Raw genomic sequence first — 22739 nt, 5'->3', positions numbered from 1 at the left:
AAAGAGATTGGAAGTGTTCTGACCATCGGTTGAGGATGGAGATCTTGTCGCTGAGGAGGACTTTGCCGTCTGAGCTGCGCAGCGGGCTTTGGACTTGGGGTGAGGGTCCGTACACAGCCTTTAGAGCCTCGTAGAAACCCCTGAAGTCGCCAATGTCCGCGCTGAGCTGGGTTTGTTTGGCGAGGCTAGTCCACCACTCATTTTGGATCTCCCGGAGTTTGCGCTGAAGATGGCTGCATGCGCGACGGAAGGCTTGTTTCTTCTCTGGACAGGACGGCTTTGTAAGGTGAGCCTGGTGGGCAGCTCGCTTCTTTGCCAGCAGCTCCTGGATTTCTTGGCTGTTTTCGTCGAACCAGTCCTTGTTTTTCCTGGAGGAGAAGCCCAGTACCTCTTCAGTGGATTGCAGTATGGTAGTCTTCAACTGATCTCTGAGGGTTTCAGGGGACGGGTCCGTGAGGCGGGTTGCATCGTCGAGCTTTGCGTTGAAGTTTGCCTGGAAGTTTCCTCTCGCTTCGTCTGACTGCAGATTTCCAACATTGAACCTCTTTCTGGGGGCTTTACTGTTCCTGGGCTTTGGCTTGAAGTGAAGGTTGAGCTTGCAGCGAACCAGCCGGTGGTCAGTGTGGCATTCCGCGCTAGGCATGACCCTGGTGTGGAGCACATCTTGTTTGTCTCTTTCTCGCACCAGGACGTAGTCCAGGAGGTGCCAGTGTTTGGATCGGGGATGCATCCAGGTAGTCTTCAGGCTGTCCCTCTGCTGAAAAAGGGTGTTTGTAATGACAAGCCGCTGTTCTGCGCAGAGCTCCAACAGGAGGCGCCCGTTGTCGTTGCACTTGCCGACGCCATGCTTGCCCAGGATTCCTGGCCAGGTTTCTGAGTCTTTGCCGACGCGAGCGTTGAAGTCGCCAAGGATGACAACCTTGTCGGCTGTAGGGGTGCGTTGGATGAGGTTGCGCAGGTCAGTGTAGAACTTGTCCTTTTCTGCTGGTTCCTCCTGGAGGGTTGGAGCATAGACACTGATGAGGGTGATGCAACACTTGTTTTGAAGGGGGAGTCACATGGACATGATTCGGTCCGAGTGGCCTGTCGGAAGGTTTTCGAGTTTGGAGGCAATGAAGTTCTTGACCATGAAGCCTATACCAGATAGGCGTCGTCATCCGAAGGCTTGCCAGACCAGTAGAGTGTGTAGCCCGCGCCGCGTTCTTGGAGGCTGCCTACATCTGCCAGGCGGACTTCACTGAGAGCGGCTATGTCGATGTCAAGTCTGAGGAGTTCATGTGCAATGAGGGCAGACCGACGTTGAGGTCGGTGGCTGTCAGCCTTGTCTAGCATGGTTCTGATGTTCCAGCATGCTAGCTTGAGTTTGTGAGCATCTTTTGAGGGGGAGGACATGGAGGGGGAGGACGTGGATGGGGAGGACGTGGAGGGGGAGGACGTGGACCTGTCCTCGGGCCTGCGCAAAGGAGCTTTTAGGTGGAGTGCAGTGCACGCAGTACTGGCCCCACCATTTACACCCATGGTTCGTGTGCCGTGGCCAAGCAAGCTGGGAAGTGGCTCCATTTTGGTCAAGCATCATCGAGGCCGTTGTTCGCCTCCTCGCCGTTTGACTCGAAGTCGAACTCTGACTGCAGATTTTGGTGTCTTCCCTCCAGAGGAGTACTGCCACAGGGGTGATTGCGGAGGAAAAATTAGGATTCTCTCTCAGCAACCTGTCAAGTGTTTATTCACTTGGCTTTGTTTTCCATCTGTCAAACAGATGGGACCTGAATGTGGGTTTGACCGCCTTTATGTCTAGCGGCCACTTCCCCTCCGCCCAACTCTGGCAGCACCACCACTGGATGGATTATATGCAGCTGACAGTTCTAAGTATCGCCCGGTCCAAACGAAGGGTAGGCGGCGGCGGCCCCGATCCGGGCAGGAGCAAGGGGGAGACGGCGGCCCCGGCCTTGGTCGAGTGAGGCAGGCGGAGGCCCCGGTCCGGGCAGAGAGTTGGAGGCGGTGGCCCCAGTCTGGGCACAGGGAGAGCAGCGGCGGCCCCGGCCCCGGTCCGGGCGAAGGGTAGGCGGCGGCGGCCCCGATCTGGGCAGGAGCAAGGGGGAGGCGGCGGCCCCGGTCTCGGTTGAGTGAGGCAGGCGGAGGCCCCGGTCCGGGCATAGAGTTGGAGGCGACGGCCCCAGTCCGGGCACAGGGAGAGCAGCGGTAGCCTCGGCCCCGGTCCGGGCAGTATGGACCGACCTAGGAGGGGAGGCAGTCCCCTCCAGCCCGGGTAAGAAACCTGCATAGGAGAAGGCCAGTCCGATATAAAACCTACGACCCAAGGACCTCTTGAAAATTTATAGCTAATAAAACTGATGCACCATCAATAATCACACAAGACTGAAGGTGTGAAACTGATAGGCTTTTATTAACTACAGACTGGAACAACTGTCAACCTCATCAACTGGTCAAGGCAGAGTGGAATGTGGATTGTGCTAAGTACTATGGGTAGGATCGGTCTCGGGAGGTGTGTCCAGCCAATCATAGCTTAACAGTGGTTTACCACAAGCTCTTTCCTAGCATCTTGTAATTCTTTAGAGCTCTATCAATTCCTCTCCTCAAACTTTCTGAAAGTTTTTCTTCTGAACTAGATTTTCTTGTACAGCATGTACACCACAGTTCTTTCACTTTACCGTCCATTCCCCACTTAAATGGAATATACTGTGCACATTGGTCACATTTCAGCTATACGTTTCTCAAGTACATCTGCTCCCACCTAATAGAATCATATTTTCCCCCACCCCATTTAAATGTTTTCCGGAATTGTCTATTCTCGTCCTTCTCCAGCGCTATGGTAAAGGTGGGGCAGATGCGATTGGTTTCTGCAGAATATTCACTCACTAAGAGATCTGACACCAGACCTGGTTCATTTCCCAATTCCAGGTCAAGTAGATCCTCTCCTCCTGCTGGCCGGTCTCCATATTTTGAAGTGAAACATGAAAGTCTGCAGACATTGTGATCATAGACGAAAACACACAGAGAAATGCTGGAGGAATTCAGCTGGTCTATAGGAGGGACAGATATATTACTGATGTTTCAGGTCTCAGCCCTTCTTTGCAATAACAAAGAACAGGAAGATGTCAGAACAATGTTGTGCTCAACTATGTATATCTACTCCGCAACTATCTAACCCTTCCCTCCCTCAAATCCAGAACCACCCACCATCGTCTGTGTGAAGAAGGCGCCCTTCAGGTCCTGTTTAAATCTTTCCACCATCCTCTTTAGTTTTCTCATATGCACGTACTACCCAAGTCTTTTGAATGTGCCTTTTATACCAGCCTCCACCCCCACCCCATCAATGCACTCCAGGGACCCACCACTGAGAAGAAAACCTTCCTCTGGTGTCTTGATGGTTGACTTCAGTGAGGCTTGTAGCAAGGTCCTGCATGGTGACAGGTCCAGGAGGTTAGTGCACAATGGGTTAGGGGTATTTTGGCCAACTGTTTCCAACATTAGCCTGGAGACAGGTGGGCACTGCTGGATCAGTGCTTTATTGACTGAAAGTGTGTCACAAGTGTTGAACAGCAGGAATTTGTACTGAAACCTTTGTAGTTTGCAACTAGATATCCATGGCTTGGATAAAATGATTAGTACGTTTACAGATGCAATGGCTGGGTCACATTTGGCATCCCAGGAGTATCATTGAGTTCCAGAGCACAGAAACAAGCACTTCAGCACTGTGTACAAGCCCCCAACTGGCCACCTACCTATGGACAGCCCATGCCCCTCTCAATCTCCCCATCCATGGATCTCTCAGAATGTCACAACTGTCTCCACCTCCACCACTTCCTCTGGGATCTCATTCCACTCACCCATAACTCTCTGTGTGATGAAGGGCCCTTCAGGTCCTGTTTTAAATCTTTACCCTCTCCCGTTAATAAAATCATGAGGGAAATAAATGAGGAGAAAATCACAGAATTTTCCCAAGGGTAAGGGAGTCTAAAACTAGAGGGCAAAGGATTAAGGTAAAAGGAAAAGAGGGACTTCTCTAAGACTGCAGCCTGGTGCCAGGAGGGCATCTGTGCTCCTTTCTGGAACACAGATGTTATGAGCCCAGAGGACCCCAAAATCCAGCAGCAATAAAAAAATCACCAAGACAAATTATTACTTAAACAAAAGTTGCTTTTAATTATCTTTAAACATGAAAACAGGATCAAATTTTATCTTATCACTATTATCTTGCTTAACCTAACCACCCCCTTCTAATTCTAAGAGCACATTTATGTAATGTGTGTGTAAGTTCAGAAAAGTTTTTTGATTCAGTCCAATCTCACTTCTCCTCCAAGTTCACTGGTTGCAGGCAATTCTTATACTGCGCACAGAATTTAACATTTATAAAATTCACCAGGCTTTGGTACTTGAAAGGTAAATGGTTACCGCTGAGGAAGGTTCTTGTTGAGTTTCAGAAAGAGATTCGCTGTTTGCTGGACACCTACAACTGATTCTTTGTGACTAGCCACTTCAGTGTCTTGATGAAGAAACTTGCCACCTCAGGGTTCTCCAGATGATAACCTCTTTCTTTCAGGTCATCACAGAGTTCTTTTGTTTCCCTTATTCCAAGTGAAACATTAGGCAGTCAGTCCTCTCCTCTTGTATGAACCACAAGGGCTTTGACCAGGCTGAACTAAGCACTCACAAACCATCTTCAAAATGGGGTTTTTCACAAGCTTGCCAGCTTGTCCTGTTCCAGTCCTTGCTGCTGCTGCTGAATTGTAGAACTATTTCTCTCTCTCTCTCTCTCTCTCTCTCTCTCTCTCTCTCCCAGAGAAAAGCCTGCTTCTTTTCTCTCTCTGCTTGCAAAACTACTTGGCCCTCTTAGAACAGCAAACTGCACTCAGACAGCCTGTGGCTATGAACCTAATCCTCTGAGCTCTTTCATCTGTTGCTTTTCAAAACAACAATCCATTAGTGAAGTTCTTTGGGCACTTTCCAATACTTTTGCAAAGGCGCTCGGAGCCGGACTGTCTGTCTTGAGCAGAGCTCCAGTCTTTTAAATGAGGTCTGTTTTGAAGTGTTTGTATGTGACCTACACTAAAAAACTTGCCCTAATTTATCTCCCAAAAACATATCTATATACAATACAAACACAACATAATCTGTCACAGTGGAAAGAGGTGGAGGTGTTGTCATCGAGTTATAGGTGATGACATTGGTTGAAGTAAAGTACTGAGAACCTGTTCATCAAATGTTCTTACCTTTCCATTTTCTTCATTCACATCTTGCACCGTGTTGTGAAGACCACCTTGTGAAGACCACCGTGTTTTGAAGACCACTGTGTTGTGAAGACCACCATGTTGTGAAGACCACCATGTTGTGAAGGCCACCTTGTTTGCTGCAGGCTGACTGACCAGACTAGGAACATAGAACATTACAGCTCAGTACAGGCCCTTTGGCTCATGATGTTGTGCTGACCTATATAAAACCACTCAGCAAATGAAACCTTTCCTACCTGACATCCATAATCCTCTATTTTCTGCCTCTATATGCCTATCTTAAAGTCTTTTAAATGTTCCTCTTGAGCCAGCCTCCACCACTCCTCCTGGCAATGCATTCCAAGCACCAATTTCTCTCTGTGTAAAAAACTTACCTCTGACATCTCCCCTTCCCCCACCTTGTAAGGATAAACATGGTTAGTGTAGTGAATAAGCACAACACAGTTCCAGCTCAGGTCCCAGGTTCTAATCTGGCCCTGTCTATAAGGAGTTGTACGTTCTCCGAGTGCTCTGGTTTCCTCCCACCCTTCAAAACGTACAGGGGTTATAGGTCAGTTGGGTATAATTGGGCAGCACGGGCTCGTGGGCCAAAAGGTCCTGTTACGTGCTGTACGTCTAAATCACACATGTCAAACTCTGGCCCGCCGGCCAAATTTGGCCCGCGATATCATTATATTTGGCCCGCAAGATCATTTCAAAAATGTATTAGAGGTGGCCCGCCCTGCAGCGAGAGCCGATGCTGTTTTTTGGTCATGTCACCCCCACCATCCTCCCCCTTCATTGCACATCCTTCCCCATTGTAACACGAGAAATTGTAACACGAGGAGTCTGTCGATGTCATCAGCCGGCAAGCCAGTTGGAAGGCTCCCCACTCAACCAGTCACTTCTCCCACCTGTCGAGCGGTGCGGCGGATGGGCGAGCGCCTGTGATTTCCTGTCGGCGCGACGGGCGTGGCAGGCTGCGCACGGCCTCCGGGCAGCGTGAGCCCCACGCGACTGGCACCGGATGGCCCTTCCACAGCGCGAGCGCATTTCTCCCGGTCGCCACGGCCTTCAGCGCTTGCACCCGCGCGGACCCCAGGGACGGCTGGTTCGGCCCTGCACGTGAAGAGAGAGATGGTGGCTGTCCGCAAAGGCTGATCAGCAGCGCGCTGGGCTTGAGTGGGTGGGTAAGCAGGGGTGGGCAGAGGGTGTAGGTGAGGAGTAATTGGCAGGGGAAGTTATGGTGGTGCAAGGGGCAGTTAGAGGGAGGGATGAGTAGAAGGAGGGGTGGATAGGGAAGAGGTAAAAGGGGAGGGGCAGGGTGAGTAGTGGAGGGGTGATTAGAGGGTGAGAGATGGGTAGAGGGAGGAACAGGTTGAGGGGAGAGGCAGTAGAGGGGCGTGTATAGGATGGGGTGGGTAGAGGCAGAGTGAGTGGAGTGAGGGGTGAGTAGAGGTTGGGTAAAGGACTGGTCAGGTAGAGGGATGGTGGGTCGAGGGTGAATGGAGGCCTAGAGCCTGAGGAGTGAGCAGGAAATGCTGAGTCCTGATGCAGGCCAAAATGGACACAGCCTGTGAATGGTGACTACATCTCCACAGGGACCAAATAGGTTTCCCTCAGGTCAAGCAAAGGGTGAACTTGAGCTACCTACTCCTGACCTGTCACATTATCCTCCTAAAGTTATATCCTAAAGTTTAACATTACATATGTTGAAAGAAGAGAAAACATGCAGATGTTGTTGAAAATTTTCAGTAAATATTTAGTTCGGCCCTCGACTTAGTCCAAGTTTTTAATTTTGGCCCTCCGTGAATTTGAGTTTGACACCCCTGGTCTAAATTAAAAATGTATTATTTTGGAATGCAGAGATATTGCGAACACATAGGAGGAACGGGTAGGTTAATTGGATTTAATTGGGCAGCAGGGATTTCAATGGCTAGAAGGGCCTTCTACCATTCTGTTCCTTTAAAATTAAAATTAAATTATAAAGCTATATTCTATAAATGCTGGAAATCAGAACTAAAAAAGTCTGTTGGAAATAGGGTTAATGAAGTTCCATGAGTTTGAAATCTGAGTTATTTCCAGTCAACCTTCAAACTGACAAAATCAGTAAATGGGCGAAAAGAACACAGAGTTAGCCCAGAGTAACATTTTGTCAATAAATAAGCAATGAGCTATTTATTTTCCAAGAATAAGTGCAACAATGCATGAATTTATGTGTAAATTCTCAAAGAACATCAATATTCCAAAGCCATTGCTTATTTGTTCATGTCTTGGGACCATCAGGCTCTGTAATAGACTGAAATGCGCCTAGCAGAGTTACATTTGAAATATACTGATGGAGATTGGACCATCATTCTATTTGCAGAGAGACGTTAAATTGACCTCCCTTGTCAGGAGAAAATCATACCAGAGGTTAAAAATCAGGAGTAAACATCTCTGCGGTGAAGTTCTTTACGTGGGCTCAGAGGGTCTTGCCCATATGCGATGAAAATGTTACACACTGGAGGACAGACTTTTAAGGTGGGGTTGAGGAGTTAAAAGGAGATGTACAGGAAAGATATGGACACAGAGAGTGGTGGTTGCCTGGAACAGGCTGCCAGGGGGAATGGTGGAAACATACAAATGCTGGAGAAACTCAGCAGGTCAAACAGTGTCCTTTATACAGCAAAGACACAGACATATAACCAACGTTTCAGCTTGAGCCCTTCATTAAGGTGTGGACAAAACGTCAGCAGGTGTCCAATCAAAAAGGTAAGTGTGGGAGGGGAGGGGAAGAAGTGTGGTCCCAAAGGCAGGAGGTAATAGGTGGAGAAGGTAGGGAGAGTACAGCAGTCAGCAGCAGGAAGGGATGGAGAGAGAAGGGGATGGAGAGCTGAGGGAAAGAAGATGGGGAGGGAATGGAAAGAAGGAAAACGGAGAGGAGGTTAGCAGAAACTGGAGAACTCGATGTAAATTCCATTTGGCTGAAGAGTGGCCAGACAGAAATTCAGATGTTCCCCCAATTTACGGGTGGTCTTGGTCTTGGTGGGATAATAAATGAGGCCATGGCAGACATGTGAGTGAGGGAGTGGGACACAGAACTGAAACGGTTGGCCACTGGGACGTCCCTGTTACTGGTGCAGACTGTGCGAAGGTGCTCAGCGAAGCGATCTCCCAGTCTGCACCCAGTCCCTCTGATGTCACAGTGGGAGCACCAGATATGGTAAACCAGTCCTGCGGATACACAAGTGAAGTGTTAATTCACTTGAAAGGCCTGTTTGGGGCCCCATACTGTGGTGAGGGAGGAGGTATGGGCGCAAATGTGGAACCTCCTAAGGCCATTAGGGAAGGAGTTGGGGGTGTCATTTTGGTGGGGAGGGATGAGTGCTTGAGGGAATCATGGAGGGAGCAGACTCACAAGGTGGTCTTCACAACACGGAAGGCAGAGAGGGAAGGCGAGGGGAAGATGTGTCTGGTAGTGGAATCCTGTTGTAAGTGCCATAAATTCTGGAGGATAATGTGTTGGATGTGAAGGCTTGTGGGATGGAAGGTAAGGACAAGGGGAATCCTGTGTTTGTTGTGTCTAGGGGCAGAGAGGGCCAGGGCAGATGAGCAGGAAATGGAAGAGATAAGAGTAAGGGCTGAGCTAATGTTGGTGGAGGGGAAGCCACGTTTGTAGAAGTAGATGGACATTTCTGATGATCTGGACTGCAAAATCTCATCTTGGGAAGAGATGCAGCGGAGAAGGAGAAGGAGAAATTGTGAGAATCCTTGGAGTCGGTAGATTTGTAAAATATGTTAGTGGAAACCTTATCTCCTAAGATGGAGACAGATCCCAGAAAGGGGAGAGTATTTTCAGAGATGGACCAGGTAAGTTTGAGATTGGGATGGAAGTTGGCTGCGAAGTGGATGAAATTGGCAAGCTAATAGCGTGTGTACAAGGCCGCCCCGATGTAGTCGTCGATACAATGGAAGAAGAGTTGAGGGGACTTGCCAGTGTAGTAACACAACACTGGAGAAACTCAGAAGGTCAAACAGTGTATGCAGTTCATAACATAGGGTATGGATCATGAGCAGGCAATAAAGATCTGGATTAATCTGGGTCTCATCTTAAGCACAGGCCTTAGGCTGAGGGTCCCTTCTCCACATGACCTCTGTTGTTAATACTGATGTAACTGCTCCAACATGTACAAGTACTATAAAACATGGGAGCACAGAAGCAGGCCCATCTAGTCTGTGCCAAACCATTATTCTGCTTCATCTAATTGACCTGGACCATACTCCTCCCATGCAATTTTTTCTTAAATGTCAAATTTGAGCCTGCATTCATCACCTCAGCTGGCAGCTCATTCCACAATTTTACCACTATCTGCGTGAAGATGTTTCCTCGAATATTCCGTTTAAACATTCCACCTTTCATCCTTAACCCATGTCCTCAGGTTACATCTCACCTGACCTCAGTGGAAAAAGCCTGCTTGCATTTACTCTCTCTATACCCCTCATAATTTTGTAAACCTCTATCAAATCTCCCCTCATTCTCTGACGTTCCAGGGAATAAAATCCTAATCTTTCCTGAAAGATTACTGAAACTCAGCTCCTCAAGTTTTGGCAACATCTTTATCAATCTTTTCTGGACTCTTTCAATCTTATTGATATCTGTCAACAACCTTGAGCCTGATAAACTCTGGAATTCCTTCCCAAAATATCTTTGAGTGAAAAAAGAAAGTTTGCTGATACTGGGGTCAAGTGCAATATCCAAACGTTCTGGAGAAACTCAGCAGATCATGCACCATCCATAGGATATAAAGGGTTACAGTTATTTCGGGCCTGTGCCCTTTATCAGGTATAAGCAGAAACAGACAGGTATTTGAATAAAAAGGTGGGCGAACTGGGGAGGAGGAGAGGAGGGATGAAGGGGCAGGAGGTAGAGCCCAGGCTAACAGGTAAGTGGTAATTGGTGGGAAAAGCTGAGGTGATAAGAGGAGAAGACAGAGGGTAGCTCTCTGATAGGAGAATGAAGGGAAAGAGTGGAGAGCTGGCAAAAAGGAGACACACTCCTGAGACAAAGGATAGGGAATGAGAGAGATACAGGGGAGAGGATTAACAGGAAATTGGAGGCCAAAGCTAATCCTGTCTGGTTGGAGAATGCCAAGACAGATACAAGGTGTTGTCCCTCCAATTTGCAGGCAGACTCAGTTTGAATGAACGAGGCCAAGGATAGACATGTCAGCTTGGCAATGGTGTATGGAATTGAAATGGTTGGCCACTGGGAGGTTCATGTTATTGTAGTGGACAGAGTGAAGGTGATCAATGAAGTGATCTCCCAGTCTGCTTCCAGTCTCTCTGATGTAAAGGAGCCCTCACCGAGGGCACCGGATGTAGTTGATGAGCCCCACAGGTTTACAAATGAAGTGCTGTTTCACTTTGAAGGACCGTTTGGGACACAAATGGTGATGAGGGAGATGGTGGATATGTGTGGCATTTCTTCTGGTTACATGGGCAAGTGCCAAAGGGGTGATTGTAGGAAGGGAGAAGTGGATGAGTGAGTCACAGAGGGAGCGGTCCCTACAGAAGGCTGAGTGGGGAGGAAGGAGAGGATGTATCTGGCGGTGGGATCACTTGGTAGGAGGCAGAAATTGCTGAGGATAATATGTTGGATGAGGAGGGTGGTGCAGTGGTAGGTGAGGACAAAGGGAACCTTGTCCTTGCTGCATCTAGGAACAGAGGGGGCAAGGGTAGATGTTCAGATAATAGAGGAGAAGCTGATGAACGCTGAGTTAATGGCAGGAAAGGGGAAGCCACAGATATTCTGGAATAAAGACCATCTTCAACTCTCTTTGTTCATCTAATCATCTGCAATGTATCTGTAGTTTTGAGTGAGCCATTGATCTTTCTATAAAACTTTGTCAAATTCTGCTGACTGTGTTGCCAAGAAAAGCCCTGGGACATTTTCCTGTCCTGAGAGATATGTTCTTTTCCAGGAAGATCACCAGTGCCATCAGTGTGAATCGTGCCTCTCTTCAACTCCACAGGTGATATTTCACGTGTCAGTATCTGCCAAATTCATCTCCACCCTTGGCAAATGCACTCAGCAGGACGAAGAGTGGTGGTAGCTCATCATCAATCTACCAGTGTCCCATGAGACCTCTACAACAGACTTTTCTTCAGGATGCAACCGTACCACCTGACTGATTTTGTGATTGAAGGGAGACCCCTGTAGACTTTGTGCCATAGTAAAAAATGCATCTAGTTTGAGCCACACAAATGAGATGCAGAGAAGACATCTATTAAGGTAGATGTACTCAGTGAAGGATACAAGGCCAAGGCTATTAAAGTGTTGGTGCTTTGGAATGCATGTCGAAATTAACTGAGATCTTCAGAATCGATAAAGGTGTAGTGAAGAGGACGGGATTCAGGACTGCTTTCAGACGAAATGCCCAACTCACTTCTTGTTAGACTATGCGCAGATGGAGACTGACAGCAGATGTCCTAAGTGCACTTAGGACAATGCTTTCAAGTTTGATCTTGAGTGGTTCCACTTTTTTGCTATTTTTTTCCCTGTTAATCAAGACAGAAATGGCTTAAAATACTTCAATAACTTTCCAAAAGTATTTTGAGACCCATTTTGACTTTGGCTGCTCATGCAGAATAGAGAAAAAAACATCAGGTGACATTATGCTCTGCCAACTTTGTTATTATTGAATCAAAATAGATTGCTTGAAAATGAATCTGTGGAAAGTGGTTCCGAAAGAATGGTATCCATGACATAAGATTGAGTCCACAGACCTCTTGTTTTCTAAACATATGCTTCCCTTCAACTGGATGCAGGGAATGTTCTCATCTGTTGAAGGAGGAAGATCCTTGCTGTGAGGAGCTTCTCTTGGAGTAGTGAAGCTAAGAAACTGGCTCCCTGCTTCGGATAAGCATTGCTGTTGGAGGGTGAATGTCTATCCAGCCAGTCCTTTCCCAATATCAACCCACACAAGCTGGATGGATGGGAATGTATTCACCTGCACATCCTCGCACCTCATCGATTGCATCCGCCACACCCAATGTGGCCTCCTGTACATCGGTGAGACCAAAGGTAGATGGGAACTGTTTCAAACAGCATATACTCTCTGTCCACAATGGCCATCCTGAGCTCTCAGCTGCTGCCATTTCAACTTTCCTTCTCATTCCCACCCTGATCTGTCAGTCCTGGGCATTCTCCTCAGTGAGAGTGAGGTCCAAAGGAATGACACCTCATGCTTACCTTGGGCAGAGTACAGTTTAATGGTGTGACCATTAAACTTAGTAACTTCACACAGCATTTTCTGAACTACATATTTTCTCTCACTTCCCATTTTGTCTCTTTTCCCACACACTCCCCCTATCCCATTCTCACACCCTCCCTCTCTGGTTCCATTGCATTCCACTCCCATCTTCTCACTGGATTCTTCCATTCTTCTCTCCTCTCCCTCCCCACCCCCCACCTCTGTTCCATCTGGTCTATTTACACCACCACTCTCATCTTCTCTGCATCAGATTCCAGCACTGGGAGTCTCCAGCCCCCTTTCCAACCCGTGTCTCGTCTTCCTCCACCCAATCCCTCCCTTTCTTGGGCACCTGGCTATCAACTGTGATCCTGCACCCTCCCCCCATTTCCCACCCTAGTTCACCATTAACCCTGCACTCTGACTTTGACCATCCAAAATGTATCACCTCACACTTATCCAGATTGAACTCCATCTGCAATTTTTCCACCCAACTCTGCATCCTGTCTATATCCTTTGGTAACCTACAACAACCTCCAATACTATCCACAACACCTCCAACCTTCATATCACCAGTAAGCTTACTGACCTCCCTCTTCGTCTAGTTAATTTATAAAACACACAAAGTCTAGCGTCTATGTGGAACTCCAGTACTGAATGAACTCCAGGCTGAATACTTTCCGTCCACCACTACTTTCTGCTTTTCGCCAGAATTCCAATTCTGAGTCCACAGTCAATGTTCCATAGATCCCGTGCCTCATGACATGCTGAATTAATCTACCAAGGGATACCTTGTCAAATACCTTATTAAAATGCATATACACCTCATCTACCACCCTACCTTCATCAGTTTCTTTTCTTACCTCCTCAGAAAACTCAATTATGCTCGTGAGAAATGGCCTTTTCCTCAGAAAGACATGCTGAACTATCCCTGAACTTCTCTAAATGCTCTTAAGTCCTATACCTAGATATTCTCTCTGAAAGTTTCTCCACCACTGATGTCAGACTCACTGGTCAATAATTCCCAGGATTCTTCCTATCACCTTTTATGAACAATGGGCCAACAAAATCAGAATTTATTGCCATGAACATGTCACAAAATTCATTGTTTTGTGGCAGCATCACATTGGAACATTTCTATAAACAACATTTCAAAGCAAATAATATGGTACAGGAAAAAGAAAAAGACAAAGTGAGGCCATGTCTGTGGTTTGTTGATCATTCAGGAATGAGATGGTGGAGGGAAGAAGGTATCCTTGTGTCGCTAAGTGCTCGTCTTTAGGCCCTTGTACATCCTTCCCAATGGTTGCATAGTGAAGAGCTGTGGCCTGGGTGGTGGGGGTCTTAAGGAAAAAGGCTACTTTTTTAATACACCATGATCATAGAGTGAACTCTGGTGCCCATGATGTTGCAGGCAGAGTTAACAACCCTCTGGAGATTTTTTTCCTCTCCTAAGCATTGACCCCTCCGTACCAGGCAGTGATGCAACCAGATAAAACACTGTCCATGGTACCTGTAGAAGAGAGTCTTTGGTGCCATCCTGAATCTACTCAAACTGCACACAAAGTATAGCCGCTGGTGAGCCTTCTTCATGATTGCATCAAAGAGCTGATCTGTCTCCCTCCTGTACGCTTCCTCATTGCCGTTTGTGATTCTGCCGACAACTGTGGTGTCATCAGCATATTTGTGGATAGCTCTGGAATGGTGCTTGGCCACATGGTCACATTTGCTATTTTCCAATCCTTCAGCACCTCTCCTGTGGCCAGTGAGGATATAAAGATTATGCACTAACCCCAGCAATTTCTTCCCTCCCTCCCCATAGCAGCCTGGGATATATCTTGTGTGGTCCCAGGAACTTATCAAATCTTAATGCTTTCAAGATCCAGCACTTCTTCTTTTTTAATCTTAACATGGCCCAGCACATAACCTTCTTCGATTCTGATCTCTCCTTGACCGAGGTCCCTTTCTTGGATGAATAATAAAACAAAGTATTCATTTAGAACTTTGCCAACTTTGTCCACCTCCAGGCACAGGTGCTTAAGCGAACCTGCCTTCACTTTCATCATTCCTTCTGTTCTTTACGTATGCGTAGAACACTTTATGGGTCTCCTTAATTCTACCTGCCAAAGCCTTCTCATGCCCCCTTTCAGCTCTCCTTAGTTCTTTCTTAAGTCCCTTCCTGACTACCATATATTCCTCATGGGCCCCTCCTGTTATTTGCTTCCTTCCTCTTAACATTTAACTTCCTTCTCTTAAGGTGGCCCGGTTAATGTGGCAGTTAGAGCAATGCTCTTATGGTTCTAGTGACTGGGTTTCATATCTGGTGTGGTCTGTAAGTTTGTACATTCTCCCCACCCTCCGGGTATCCAGTTTCTTCCCACGGTTCAATACTGGGGTGTAATTGAGTGCACAGGCTCGTGGGCCAAAAGGGCCTGGAACTGTGCTGTATGTGTAAATTTAATCGAAACTAGCTGCCTCTTCTGTTTTATCAGCCATGGTTCCCTTTTTCTACCATCTTTTCCCTGTCTCAGTGGGACAAACATATCCAGATCCATGCACAAGTGGGCCCTAAACTTCCCCCACATTACTTCTGCAGTTCTTCCTGCTTACATCTTTCCCAATCTACTCTCCTAATTTCATAATTAGCCCTTCCCCAATTAATTACTTTACCATTTTCTCGACTACTATTCTTGTCCACAGCTACGTGAGAGGTCAGGGAGTTGTGGTCATTATTTCCAAAATGGTCCCCCACCAAGTTCTGTCACCTGATCAGGTTTATTACCCAGTATGAGATCCAGTGTGGCCTCTCCTCGAGTTGGCCAGTTCACATACTATGTCAGGAATCCTCGCAACACACCAGACAAATTCTGCCCCCTCTATCCCCCTTGGTGCCAGTCAATATTTGGAAAGTTGAAGTCTCCCATAATATGAACCCAGTTATTTCTGCACCATTCTAAAATCTGTCTACTAATCTGTTTCCTGGTGTTCCTTAGAATATTTGGGGCCTATAGTCTACTCCCAAGACAGTGATTGCTCCCTTCCTATTTTTGAGTTTCACCTACATCGACTAAGTAGACAATCCCTGCACATCTTCCCCTTCTATAGCCGTTATACTATCCCTGACCAGTAATCCCCCACTCTCTTACCTCTCATCCTATCCCTTTTAAAACATCTAAACCCGGTACCTGCATCAGCCAATCCTCCTTTCATTCACAGTCCACCCTCACTCGACGATCTTCTGTTCTTCATGTATGCAGAGAATGGCATTTGGGTGTTCCTTAGTCCTACTTCCCAAGGCCCTTCTTGTGCTCCCTTCTAACTCTCCTTAAGTCTTTTCTTAAGTTCCTTTCTGGTTACCGGATAATTTTAATGAGCCCTTCCTGGCTTTTGCTTTTGAAACCCTGTCTGGCTCTTCTTCTCCTTAACTAGCTGTCTCAGCTTTTTTTGGTACCACTGTTTCCTTATCCTGCCATCTCTTCCCTTTCTCAGTGAGACAAGTCTACCTAGAACCTGCACAAGTGATCCCTCAACAACCTCCACATTATTCCCGAGCTTTCCCCGAGAACATCTGTCCCAGTTTACTCTTTCCATTTCTTGCTTAATCCTTTCATAATGACCCCTTCTCCAATTCAGCACCTTTCCAGTTTGTCTACTACTATGCTTGTCCAAGGAGACTGAGTTGTCCTCACTGCCACCTGTTACAGGCCCACAGGACCCCAAATCCTAGCAGCAATAGAAATTCACCAAAACAAATGGTTACTTAAATAAAAGTAGTTTTAAATTTTATTTAAACTTAAAAAAAGGATCAAACTTTAACTTATCACTATTAAACTTAACTAACCTAACTTAACTCCCTTCTAATTCAAAGTGCACGTGTATGTCATGTGTGTGTATGTTCAGAAAAGTTCTTTGATTCACCATCCAATCTTATTTCTCACTCCACAAAGTTCATCGGTTCCTTCTCTCCCTGTAACCTCACTGGGACATGGTTCCTTCTCTCCTTGTAACCTCCCCGGGACGTGGTTCCTTCTCTCCCTGTAACCTCTCCAGGACGTGGTTCCTTCTCTCCCTGTAACCTCCCCGGGACGTGGTTCCTTCTCTCCCTGTAACCTCCTCGGGACAAGGTTCCTTCTCTCCCTGTAACCTCCCCGGGACGTGATTCCTTCTCTCCCTGTAACCTCCCCGGAACGTGGTTCCTTCTCTCCCTGTAACCTCCCCAGGAAATGGTTCCTTCTCTCCTTGTAACCTCTCCGGGACGTGGTTCCTTTTCTCCCTGTAACCTCCCCGGGATGTGGTTCCTTTTCTTGCTGTAACCTCCCCGGGACATGGTTCCTTCTCTCCCTGTAACCTCCCCGGGATGTGGTTCCTTCTCTCCCTGTAACCTCCCCAGGACGAGGTATTTTTATACCCCCTGTTCCTGGTCCTGGCAGGTTTTCCACAGATGGTGACGATCTGATCGTGCTGCTGTGGAGGTGATGGAGGCAGGGAAGATGTCAAGGGATACAGGAATTGCAGAATTAACATCATGAGGCATTATGGTCAGCATGTTCTGGATGGGCAGAAGGGCTCCTATCTGTGCTGTACTCTTTCATGACTTAATGAAATTTGTCAGTAAGTACTGAGGACAGTGTTCTTCTGCAAATAATCTAGCCAGTTATCTCTAACATTCATACAGCCGTGTCATGAGCAACATTTACAGTGTGGGATTGCAATGAGCAGGAAAAACAATCGGCAGCTGCTAATTGAAGCTGTATAACGGGCCCAGCTCCATCAGCACATTTGTATTACTCAACCCCAGCAGCTGCAGATTTCCTTGTTTATCTCAGTCAACACCAAAGGAGGACTGGTCGAGAGCACTGGTGTATTGCAGGCTTGGCTCGCCCCAGTGAGAGGAGGGGAGAAGGGTGTCTGGGCTCTGACGGATCTTTCCTAGGAAGCAGGTGATGTAGTCATAGAGCATGGAGGGGAAGGAAGTTTGCATGATGCTCTGGGCTGTATTCACCACCTCTTGGAGCTCCTTCCAATCTGGAGCAGAGCCGATGCTATGATGCCTACAGCAAGACAGCCTTCTATCCTACCCCTGTAGAAGAGACAAGGGAGACATGCTGAACTTCTCAGTCTTCGAAGAAAGCCGAGGTCGAGCATCAGCAGATGTCCCCAATGCCTGCCGACCGCCACAGGTGATGGAGGCCATGATGAACAGCAGCCACGTGGGGAGGTGGCAGACAGCTACAAGGACAAAAGACTGTAACAGGCAGGGCTTTTAACCCAGGTATTGGCTGGGACTGCAATCGTGCTAGGGCTTGGATGGGCTGAAATTTGTTCATGTGTTTTGGAGAAATTCAGGGCAATGTGCTCCTGTTTGAGTGAAGGGCAAGGCTGGCAGGAGGAGGAATAGTTGTTGATGAGGGATGTTGAAGTCTGGTCACAATAAAGTTGGTGGCACATGTTGAGTATCAACAGATGGGATCAGTGAATTGCAGATGAGTTAGGGGGTTGTAGGATCACTCTCAAAAGGCAAAATGTTGACTTAGCACTGGAGAATGGAATGAGATTGCAAGTGTATTAAAGGTAAAAGGGTAACTTGGGAAAGAATGGGATTCCTTTAGGCCGTGTCTGTGTGGAGCGACAGAGGATGGGTGAAGTCCAAAACGAATAATTGTGAATGTCTGCCAAGCTGTCCGTCTCCCCTCTGGCGAGCCTTGCTGTACTAACATTGGCTGTGAATTATCTCTACCATTAAGGACACTCCCCGTGGGCGTAACTGTGTCTGCACCTATTGTCTTTCATTATTGTACCATGAGTTTCTGCTAATAAAAGCAATGATTATTGTTTGACCACATTTTATTTCCTTGTCTACTTCATCAACTGGCACTTCAATTTTATTAGCAGAAATGGATGCAGCCCTCAAGCCAGAGCGGCTGATAATCGACCAGTCTGCCCCGAGGGCTAGAGAAATTTTCAACCACATGGCTCAAAACAACGTGGTCGATGAGGTGATACAGTGGGGCCACCTGAACTCTCTGCTGGGTGAGGTCCCTTTCACCGTAATGCAAGGAGCTTCCACTCTGGCTATAGCCTGAGAACATCTGACTGCTCACTATACAGTGCCACGGAATGTGGTGCTTGCTCGACACCAGTTGCTGACTAGATGCCAGAAACCCGGGGAAAGTGATGCTGCCTATGCACTGGCCCTTGACTCACTGGCAAACGAATGTGATGTCAGGGCAGTCAATGTGCAATAACACCGCAAAGTCTTGAAGGTGGATGCTTTAGTCAATTGGATTGACTCCAGTTACATCCGTCAGGCTGCTGGAGACGGAGCCCTTAACCTACGACCGGGCAGTTACTCTAGCCAAAACACTGAGAAGTGCTATACTTCTGTGCAGACAGAAGTGCCCAGCTCGATTTGCTACCTGCAGCTATTGTGGGAAACTCGGCCACTTCACTAAAGCATGTAGGGTGAAAAGTACTCCCACTGATAAGAAGAAGAAGAGAAGCCCCAAGAAAATTCATCCTGGGGCTGTGGGAATGGAAGATAACTGTGAAAAGGAGGTATATTCAGATGAGCCGACTGAATCGGCTTCAAGTGAGGGCGAGGTGAGATCCCCTGTGATAGCTCAATTGGCTGTAAAGCTTGGGGGATGTTACAGACTGGAACGGTCGACTATGAAGGGGGAGGTGAATGGTGAGACTTTCAATTGCCTAATAGACTCGGGGAGTACTGACAGCTACATCCACGAGAAAGTCGCCAAAGCCTTAAATTTGCAGAGATATCCAGTGAACCGAAAGATATCGATGGCTTGTAGTGAACTTACAAAAATTGTACAGGACAAGTGTAAAGTTACTTTAAACTTGCAGGGACATTGCCTTGCTGATGTTTGGCTTTTTGTAATGCCTGAGGTCTGTGTTCCTGTGTTATTGGGATGGATATTCATTCAGAGGAGCTTACCACCAAATCCCTATTAAAAAAAGAGAGAACAACCCAATATGGCCTTTGAGGCTGATGGGGGGTTATACCAATTTAAAAGAGTACCTTTTGGAGTCACTAATGATGTGTCAGTGTTTCAGAGGGAAATGGATAAGATTGTTAGGACGTATGAGTTACAGGGTACGTTTCCCTATCTGGATAATGTCACTATCTGTGGGAAAACACAGGCCGAGCACGACAACAACTTAAAGAAATTTTTAGCAACAGCTAAAGAACTCAACCTTACATTCAACGAGGGCAAATGTGTTTTCAACGTGAGAGCTGCCCATTCTGGGCTACATTGTCCGCAAGGGCAAAATCCACCCCGATCCGGAAAGAATGGCTCCCCTTAAGAAGTTACTACCCCCAGACTCAGCAAAAGCCCTTAAGAGGTGTATGGGATTCTTTTCCTACTACTGCAAATGGGTACGTGACTATGCTAAGAAGGCACGCCCTCTGTTTGACACTAAATCTTTTCCTCTCTCTCCGATGGCCTTGAAGGCTTTCGAGAGAATTAAAGCTGATATTGCCAAAGCTGCACTCTCGTCCATTGACGAGGACGTCCCATTCCAAGTGGAAACTGATGCCTCAGATTGTGCTTTGGCAGGAACCCTTAATCAAAAGGGCAGACCTGTGGCCTTCTTCTCCCGCACGTTACGCAGACCTGAACTAAAACATCCTGCCATTGAAAAAGAAGCCCAGGCTATCAATGAAGCTGTTCGCTATTGGAGACACTTTCTAGCCGGCAGAAAATTGACTCTTGTCACTGATCAGAAATCTGTAGCCTACATGCTCAGTACTAAACACAAAAGTAAAATCAAGAATGATAAGATGGCACGCTGGCGAATAGAACTCTCAACTTATAATTATGAGATCCAGTCCAGACCGGGCAGGTTAAATCATCCCTCTGACGCATCGTCACGAGCTGCTGCTGGTGCTCAGCTTGAAGGGCTAAAAGTGATCCATAGCAGACTGGGCCACCCAGGGGTCAGGAGATTCTTCCACTACATAAGGGCTAACAACCTTCCTTACTCCCTGGAAGAAGTCAGGAAACTGACTAAAAACTGTAGTACTTTAAAGCTCCAGAGGCCACTGACATCAAGGCAACCTGACCTTTTGAGAAGATTAGCTTAGATTTTAAAGGGTCGTTACCTTCCAACAACAAAAATGTATATTTCCTTACAGTAATCGACGAATATTTAAGGTTTCCCTTTGCGATACCCGGCCCTGACGTCTCGTCAGCGTCTGTCATTAAGGCACTTGACAGAATTTTCAGCATTTTTGGTTTTCCCAATTACATTCATACCGATAGGGGCTCAGCATTCGTGAGCGCTGAGCTGCGCCAAGCCCTGCTACGAAAGGGGATTGTCACCAGCCATACTACGAGCTACAACCCACAGGGAAATGGGTACGTATAAAGGGCTAACACTACAGTCTGGAAGACTGTTAACCTTGGGTTAAAGACACATGCTTACCCTGTTACCCTGTGGCAAGAGGTGCTACCTGAGGCACTACATTCTATCCGGTCTTTACTGTGTACTGCAACAAATCAAACACTACATGAACGTATGTTTACTTTCCCTAGGAAATAAGGAAGTGTGATGGACTGGCCAGCCTGTCTATCTGAGCCTGGAACCATGCTGCTGAAGAGCCATGCTCAGATGCGTAAAACGGACCCTCTAGTCCAACCAGTTCAGCTACTGCGTACTAACCACAATTATGTTCAAGTTAAGTTCCCAGACAGGAGCACGGACACTGTACCCCTAAAAGAAATGCCCCTGCCTGGTTCGCCCCTTCCTCACACCCCTACTCAGAGCGAGCCTGAGAGATTGGACTCACCCCCCCCCCCCCAGCCTGTGACCCCCAGTAAGCATTCAGATGGCCATGCTGAGGCTCCACTGCTAATAAAAGCCATTAATATTGTTTGATCGCATCGTCTTTGTCTACTTCATCAACTGGCACATCATTAATATAGTGGAGAGACAGGTACGGAGGCTCAGGAACTCAGAGGAGTCAACAGTGATGACTCAGGGAATGATCTGAGCAGGCTGTTGACTTGACTCCCCCTCCACTCTCCCCCATCCCCAGCAGTATGCACCAAAGGGATGTTCCATGCATTTCCAGTTGAAACAAAAACAGATTGAACCGAAATCCTCTTCAGCTTCAACACCAGCTTACTCCAGGGGAGTGGAGAGCACTAACTGTGCAGTTGACCTCGAGAGGAGCTTTCACACGAACCAGCTAAAAAACTCCAAATCTCACTGTACCTGTTACCGTCAGCTCCAGATCTCACTGTAGGTGATACCATCAGCTCCAGATCCCACTGTAGGTGATACCATCAGCTCCAGATCTCAATGTAGGTGATACCATCAGCTCCAGATCTCACTGTAAGTGATACCATCAGCTCCAGATCTCACTGTAGATGATAACATCAGCTCCAGATCTCACTGTAGGTGATACCATCAGCTCCAGATCTCACTGTAAGTGATACCATCAGCTCCAGATCTCACTGTAGGTGATACCATCAGCTCCAGATCTCACTGTAGGTGATACCATCAGCTCCAGATCTCACTGTAGGTGATACCATCAGCTCAGATCTCACTGCAGGTGATACCATCAGCTCCAGATCTCACTGTAGGTGATACCATCAGCTCCAGATCTCACTGTAGGTGATACCATCAGCTCCAGATCTCACTGTAGGTGATACCATCAGCTCCAGATCTCACTGCAGGTGATACCATCAGCTCAGATCTCACTGCAGGTGATACCATCAGCTCCAGATCTCACTGTAGGTGATACCATCAGCTCCAGATCCCACTGTAGGTGATACCATCAGCTCCAGATCTCACTGTAGGTGATACCATCAGCTCCAGATCTCACTGTAGGTGATAACATCAGCTCCAGATCTCACTGTAGGTGATACCATCAGCTCCAGATCTCACTGTAGGTGATACCATCAGCTCCAGATCTCACTGTAGGTGTTACCATCAGCTCCAGATCTCACTGTAGGTGTTACCATCAGCTCCAGATCTCACTGTAGGTGATAACATCAGCTCCAGATCCCACTGTAGGTGATACCATCAGCTCCAGATCTCACTGTAGGTGATAACATCAGCTCCAGATCCCACTGTAGGTGATACCATCAGCTTCAGATCTCACTGTGGGTGATACCATCAGCTCCAGATCCCACTGTAGGTGATACCATCAGCTCCAGATCTCACTGAAGGTGATACCATCAGCTCAGATCTCACTGCAGGTGATACCATCAGCTCCAGATCTCACTGTAGGTGATACCATCAGCTCCAG

At 47.3% G+C, this 22739-nt stretch overlaps 1 protein-coding gene across 1 annotated transcript in view; it reads right to left on the bottom strand.

Annotated features, from left to right (window-relative positions):
- LOC138741963 (C-reactive protein-like) overlaps positions 1-12832 on the bottom strand; it is a 119463-nt gene extending 106631 nt beyond the window's left edge. Inside the window, exon 1 of the mRNA XM_069896158.1 lies at positions 12828-12832. The gene's annotated coding sequence lies outside the window, so the exon portion shown is untranslated. The remainder of the gene's footprint in view (positions 1-12827) is intronic.
- Positions 12833-22739: the final 9907 nt, after the last annotated feature.

This window comes from Narcine bancroftii, chromosome 8, assembly GCF_036971445.1.
Source record: "Narcine bancroftii isolate sNarBan1 chromosome 8, sNarBan1.hap1, whole genome shotgun sequence".
In the NCBI taxonomy this organism is placed as follows: Eukaryota; Metazoa; Chordata; class Chondrichthyes; order Torpediniformes; family Narcinidae; genus Narcine; species Narcine bancroftii.
The sequence above is the reverse complement of the archived record's forward strand: the minus strand, read 5'-3'. Positions and strand labels throughout refer to the sequence as shown.